Raw genomic sequence first — 7,000 nt, 5'->3', positions numbered from 1 at the left:
TCTTATATAATATAGTTGGGGCTTGCTACTTGTTGGTGTGTTGGGGTAAACAAACATGATTTGTTTTTTTTATCTCACAGTTGGAGTCTACGGAATAAGAAAGAAATTTGATAACTTGAAAAAAGTGGTAGCTTGACAAAAGTTGTAGAGAAAATATTAATCTCTCCTACCATGACAGAACTCGTTGTCAATATCAACACCTACAAGAAATTTGTTGTGGAATATTATCAAAACTAATAGAAGGATATGAAAGAGTGTATTGTAAGAACCTTGACAAACACAGCCACTGAAACTTGGAACATTGTTTGTAGTAAGAGAAAATTATGTTTCTTTTTTCCAAACATGTATGTTAGTATATTACATTTTAATGAATATGTTTTATTATTATCATATATGGTTTCATACTTTAACAAAAAATTCACCAAGACTTCACAATGTTTTATTATTCAGTAAAAGATTTGCCAAGATCTTACAAGATTTTATAATTCAGTGAAAGATTCTCCATCACTTTACAAGATAATATAATCTGGTGAGAGATTCGTCAAAAAAATTATATATACATATTATATTATTAATAAAATCACCTCGCATTTTTCCTATGTATGATGGGGATTAGCCCATTTATTACACATATAAATTTAGGGTGGTTCTTAAAATTTTCCTTGCTTAAGATAAGTAGCCTTACCTTCTAGATTAGGTAAGGGCCTTTAGGACCTTACCTTAGCATAACAAAGGAAAGGAATACCCTTGCCTTCTTACTTGGGTTAATCGATAACCTTTCTTACATGGAGCCAACTATCATCCAGAAGATGTTTAAACTTTAAACATAATTATCCTTGACATGTTTGAAGACTTGACAGACAAAGCTATAAAAGCCTATGAAAATGATAAATGCATAGCACCAATGAATTTATGGTATTCGCGTGAAATTTTATGTATTAAGAAAGCACGTGGTTACTCAAATAATAATTGAAATTCAAAGGACAAGAAAAAGAACAAGAAATAAATAATCAATAACAAGATGAGAAATTATGACAATAAGTTGTTACAATGTATTCAACCTACAAGACATGATGACAACTTCAAAATTGTTGACCTTAGGCCCATCCAGGTTTCAAGTACAGCCACATTCAACAGTCCGACAAAGACGCAAATGACTATAAATATAAACGTTTGGTCATATTACATTATTATGGCCATCAATGGGATATCTCTTTTGTACCATGTATTTAACTTGGTAGAGAGAACAGAAGCCACTTATGCTTGAATCTGAAACAGGCATTTCTTATTCTAGTCAGGCAGAGCAGTCCCACGTTCTAGATTATTCTTTATCTCAACAGTGTACTTTCCAAAAGCCCTTTCAATTTTCTTATTGAAATGCTCATTCCGATCATTGATTGAATCAACATCTTTCTCTTCATGAAATCTGCACCGTCTACTGAATGCTTTCCTCTTTTGATCTTTGTCTTCAAGTTCCTGCACCATTTTGTCTATGTTCTCTTCTGGAAGCTTCGGTGCCTGAAAAACAGATTTTGTCAAGAATATTAGGAAATCCAAAAGAAATATTAAATTAAAAGCATAAACTATCAATTCTTCAAATACGACAACCCTCTATCCAAAGAGTTTAAATTTTATACATGCAAAAATAATTTCCTCATCTTAAAATCAAAATAAAACATTTATCACCTTACCTTTCCATATTGCAGACTTGAACCATCATGATAAAATTCTAGATCAGTTTCTTTCATCTTTGTATATTCATCAACATTCAAAGCGATATTTTTTATGCGCTTCTTGTAGGCATTATATTGGACTTCTGGTTGAACATTGAATTGTGTAATTAGAAAGCTAGTAAGACATCAATTCCAAAATAGTTACTCACGTGTAAGGATAAACAGAGTCTCGAAGCCATTACAAAATTCAATAATAAACTGAAAGACGCATATGTGTGATTTATAAATCTATATTAAGACTCCTTATAGTATCTTTTTAAAGGTTAAGAATAATATATCAACACTTTAATTAAGTCGTTTGTAAACATAAATTAGAACAAGTTTTCCCTTGAGTTCCTACCATCCCATCCAAATGGAGCAGGCTTCTTGTCCCATTTCTTGTATTTTGTTTCAGTTGCCTCTTGAGTATCTAACATATAATCTTTTGAAAGATCCAACCCATTTGCATCCAACAACTTCCCTAGACTTTTCTTCTTGTCTTCAATCCATTTCTGTTTTGATATGCCTCGTGACTCCTGTGGAGCCTCTTGTCTCTTTTTTCAGCTAGAATCTCAGTCTGATTAGCTTTTCTTGCTTCATTCTGTAGATAAGAAGTATATATCACACTTTAAATATTTCTATTTGAACTTTGAAACCAATGGAAAAAATAATGTTTCACCTCTTGTCTCAGGAAGGATTCAAAACTACCATAGATTGGGAGGAAAATCGTACCCTTCTAAGTCTCAACTCAAACAACTTCTTTTTCCTTCCAGTTAGTTTTGTATAGTCTCCCCCAGAGGCATCCTCATTAATCATCCCATCTTCTAGATCATTGGCATGGGAAACAACATCCTCAGGATTTTTAAGTCCTGTGCTTGTGGGTAATCTTGGGAAATCCCTTTAGATCTCTTTATTCCTTTACCAATGTCTATAAGTTCCTCATCTTTCTTAGAAGAGACTGCACATAGTAACAACAATAATACATTATGAACTCATAGCACAAAGATAAATGCTTCAGATACATTATAAGGAGTCTATTACATAAAGAGTCTACTCAAGGCTATACAAGAAATTCCATAAAGATAATTACCGCATGCTAAACCAAGATCTGGAATTAGCCCTTTAAACCAAGTTCTCTTTGAACAAAAGGTATGATGTAGGAGGATATCTTTCATTCCTAGGGTTAGCAAAAAAATAAAGGAAAAGAGCCATTGTGTGTGAAACAATTTAGTTAAGTGATTTGTAGAGGACAATGATCTATCTGTGTGCAAGCATTAAGCAAGACATGATTTGTCTAAAAAAAAATTTTAACTACTTAATTTTCTGCTCGTTTTTATGTTGCTTGCCCTTCATTATAGTCCCTCTAAAAGGACTACTCCTTGGCAACACTGGCATGGGCATTAGATCAAAGGAGAACAGAGAACAGCCAACAAGGAGACTATATAGCAGGTTTTGGAGACCCAAATGAGAGTATTGTCAATAGAGACATCCAGATGTATATGCAAGATTAAATTTGGAAGGTATGCAACCAAACTTCAATCCTGCATGAACACATTTTCAATGCCCAAAGTGCTGAACAGGATAAAAGATAAGCACCAATCCAAATAATACACAAATTAGGCAAGGCCTTGTATCTAGGAGGACTGCAACTTCTGTGGGATTTCATGTTAAGAAGAAAAGGATAAATCAGTGGAAGAAAGGAAGGAGCTGCCCGATACCCATAGAATTAATGTGTTAAAAAAAAAATATTTCTTCTCCTTTCATCCTATAATTCAGATTGCTATAGTTGGCAGAGACCCATTAATTCTAATGATTCTAACACAGATTTTTGTGGAGAGACATAACAAAAGTTGTTCCCATGCTCCAGACAAAATTTCCCCATTTCATCATTGCTCTTCAAACCATAATTCGGCTAGAAACCCATTAACTCGGATAATTCTGCAGATCGGCTTTTGTTGACCTAGGGTTTCGAGCAGGTTATTGCATGTTTAGAAACTTGGATATCTTGAAACAGAAAATCCATCCATTCACGTTTTGTCTACTATTCTCTTTCATAGCATTTGAATACAAATAAGAAACATATTTTACAGAACAAGGAAAGTAGCTACAATACCTGTTTCTTCCTTTTCTCAACGTTCCTTGGCTTCGGTGATTTTCCAAAAACAATACTCCACGCATTCATGATAAGGATTTGAAGCATTTATACACTCTGGATGAACTCGCATACAACCCAACTAACCCTACCTCACTTCAAATTACAGAAATGCCCCAATAGCGCGATAAGTTTTGTAACTGAAATTACGATTTCTAGATCATACTAATTACCTCTTGTAATCTTTAAAAGCCATTGATACCTTTTCCAAAAGACACACTCCAACACTAATGCTTTCCTCTCAGGCAGAGCCAGCCATGAAAACTTGTAATGTTCGAAGAAAATTATAGATCACTCCACCCCTTTGAGAATATATTCTTAATGAGACTGCTCCAGAAAACCAAATCACTGTTGGAGACATATATTTAGAAGAAGCCTCAGTTTCACGCTGAAAAACTCCTGAGACCAAAAAATAAATCTATGGGATGAAGGAAGGAAATGTAAGATCTACTTAATAGTTAATCACGATTAAATGGATTAACTTTTAGCATCACCTAACACGTCTGTCCCTTTGTTAGAGAGATTTATATGAGGCAAGCAAGATGCATTTGGAAAAGTCAATTTTAAACTAAAGATTCATTAAATATTTACATGGATAGAAAGAAATCGATTTCAAGTTCAGATGTATTAAATATTTAAAGGCACAGACTCTATGCCCAATTCCATGGCCACAAACCTATGGCTCTTATACCACTGTTGGATTGAGAGCCAAAGTGAAAGACCAGAGTTGGTGTAAATTTGACATGACCTACGCTTAGTTCCATGGCTGCAAACCTATGGCTGACATAATTGTACCATGAAACAACATTTAGTTATAAAGTACATTAGACTCAAAAAATTTATTCAGAATGGATTTGGTTACTACATCACCATAAATTTCTGAAAGAGTGCAATACCTTATTCAAACCAGGATGCTCACAAATTTTCTTAAATAAAACAAAAATCCTTGGTATGGGATTGCGAGAGCAGCCTTTAGGACTCATTCAAATTTCGATTGTTCATTTCTCTACTCAACGAGGTGTTAGCATAGGTCTTCATTTCTCTACTCAACTAGGCATTGGCAGAGGTCTCGAGTTGGACTCTCAACTGCTACCCAGGTTCTGTTGTTGGATTCAACTAAAAAATTTTAAACGCTGCAACCAACCTCGCAATCTTTTCAAACGATGGTTGAAGGTCATCGGGAAGTAATTGCAACTGATTGAATTGTAACTAACTGATCTTGGTTTTAAATTTGATGGCATACATCATTTTAATTGCCTAACATCAAAATCAATGACTCATAATAGCATACATGGCATGGGAGGGGAGTTAAGTTTAGAGGGAAACACCTTACGGTCTAATTATAAAAATATATAAAATAAAATACAAAAACTATAAATCCATAAATATCCATCTATACATAATACCATCCTAGATCCATCTTAACCCCAAATCTAGAAAGCCCCTAGAGGGATCAAATATGTAATGTGCAAAACTTTCCTCAAGTTTTTCACTCAAAATAAAGGTTTGCACCTTAAGGGATTTGATCCCTCTAGATGCTTGATAGATTGGGGTTAATATGTATCTACGTTAGTTTTTCTATAGACACATATCATATGTAGGCTACATCCATCTCTACTTCTCTCTCTCTCTCTCTCTCTCTCTCTCTCTCTCTCTCTACTCTCTCCCTCACTCTCTCTCTATGTCTCCCTTGTCACCCTCTCTCTCTTTCTCCACCTTTCTCTCTTTATGTATTTTTTCTTCTCTCCCTCTCTCTCACCCTCCAACTCCATATTTCTCTCCCTACCCCTCTCCTTCTCTCTCTCAAGTCCTCTCTTTTTTCATTCCTCTCTCTTCCTTTCTTTCCCACCTCCCTCTATCTCCGCCCCCCATCAATCTCTCTCTCTCTACCCTCCAACTATGTCACTGTGTACCTCCCTATCACCTTCTCTCTCCCCCTCCATTTCAATTTCTCCATCTCTCTCTCTTTTCCCTTATTTCCCTATCTCTCTCCTCTCCTTCTCTCTCTCTTTTATCATGTCCTCTCTTGCTCCCTCTCCAACTCTCCCTTATCACTCCCTCTCTCTCTCCATATCTATCTCTCTATGTATTTGTTATTCCCTTTCTCTCTCTCTCTCTCTTCCCCCCCTCCAACTATATATCTCTCTCCATCCACCTCTCAATTCCTCTATATCTTCCTTCCTATCTCCCTTTCTCTCCCACCTCCCTTTGTCTCTTTCTCTCTAGCTTGCATCCATATGATCCATAATTGTCACTCTATGTTACCGATGGTATATGTAATGTCTAGTATATTTTACACATTATTTTTTATTGTAAAATGAGTTATGGTTTTTTGACATCTAGTATTGATAAGCCATGGTATTGGCCCATGATATTGTAACGAAACCTATTTACAAGTCAATAATATCCATGGCAATGCAGGGAAGGATATCCATGGTTAAGAAACTTATTATATTGCAATTTTATTGTAAGTATTAATTTCTTATGTGCTTGTTAATTTAATTGAAGTATAGTTACGGGGATGTTAACAATCCACTTGTCTGCTTATCACTATTATCTAACATTGACCAATGCAAATTATAATACTAAGTTTGAAAAATAAATATTTATTCTTCAATATTATTAAACAATTTAATTTTCTAGCATTTGATTGGAGCATAACTTGAAGGTCTCATTTCATCTTTTGCACAATATAAGGCCATGTGGATAATTGTCTTACATATTTTAAGCCATAATTTATAGATATGCTTGCAATATTCATGCATGATTTTTAGATACTTATGTAGTGACTTTTTTATTACTAATGTTTGCAAGAAAGCCTTCTAAAAATGAAATATTTGAAAATAACTTATACTCAAGTGAATAACATATTTACCATCAATTACTTCCCATCATAATTTAAGCAAGTCCTTGCATAAAAAAATGGATAATAATAAGATGTAAAATATAGACTTACCGGCTTTACTTCCCATGACTAATTATATTTTCTTTAGCACTTAAGGAGGGATAAAAATATAAATATATAGACTTACCAGTGGTTACTGTCTAGAAAAATTTATGCAAGTTATTTTGCTTGAGAAATAAATTTACTTATCCACTCCACATCTCAATTTATTAGTTCCTACCAAAGCAAGAC

The 7,000-nt window shown here is 34.4% G+C and overlaps 1 pseudogene; it reads right to left on the bottom strand.

Moving 5' to 3' along the window:
• Positions 1–1,290: 1,290 nt before the first annotated feature.
• LOC149194503 (pre-mRNA-splicing factor SYF2-like) lies at positions 1,291–4,077 on the bottom strand (annotated as a pseudogene).
• Between the last annotated feature and the right edge of the window lie 2,923 nt (positions 4,078–7,000).

The sequence above is a fragment of the Pinus tabuliformis genome, chromosome 2_2, assembly GCF_031772625.1.
Source record: "Pinus tabuliformis cultivar Carrire ecotype Pingquan chromosome 2_2, CPIR1, whole genome shotgun sequence".
NCBI lineage: Eukaryota > Viridiplantae > Streptophyta > Pinopsida > Pinales > Pinaceae > Pinus > Pinus tabuliformis.
The sequence above is the reverse complement of the archived record's forward strand: the minus strand, read 5'-3'. Positions and strand labels throughout refer to the sequence as shown.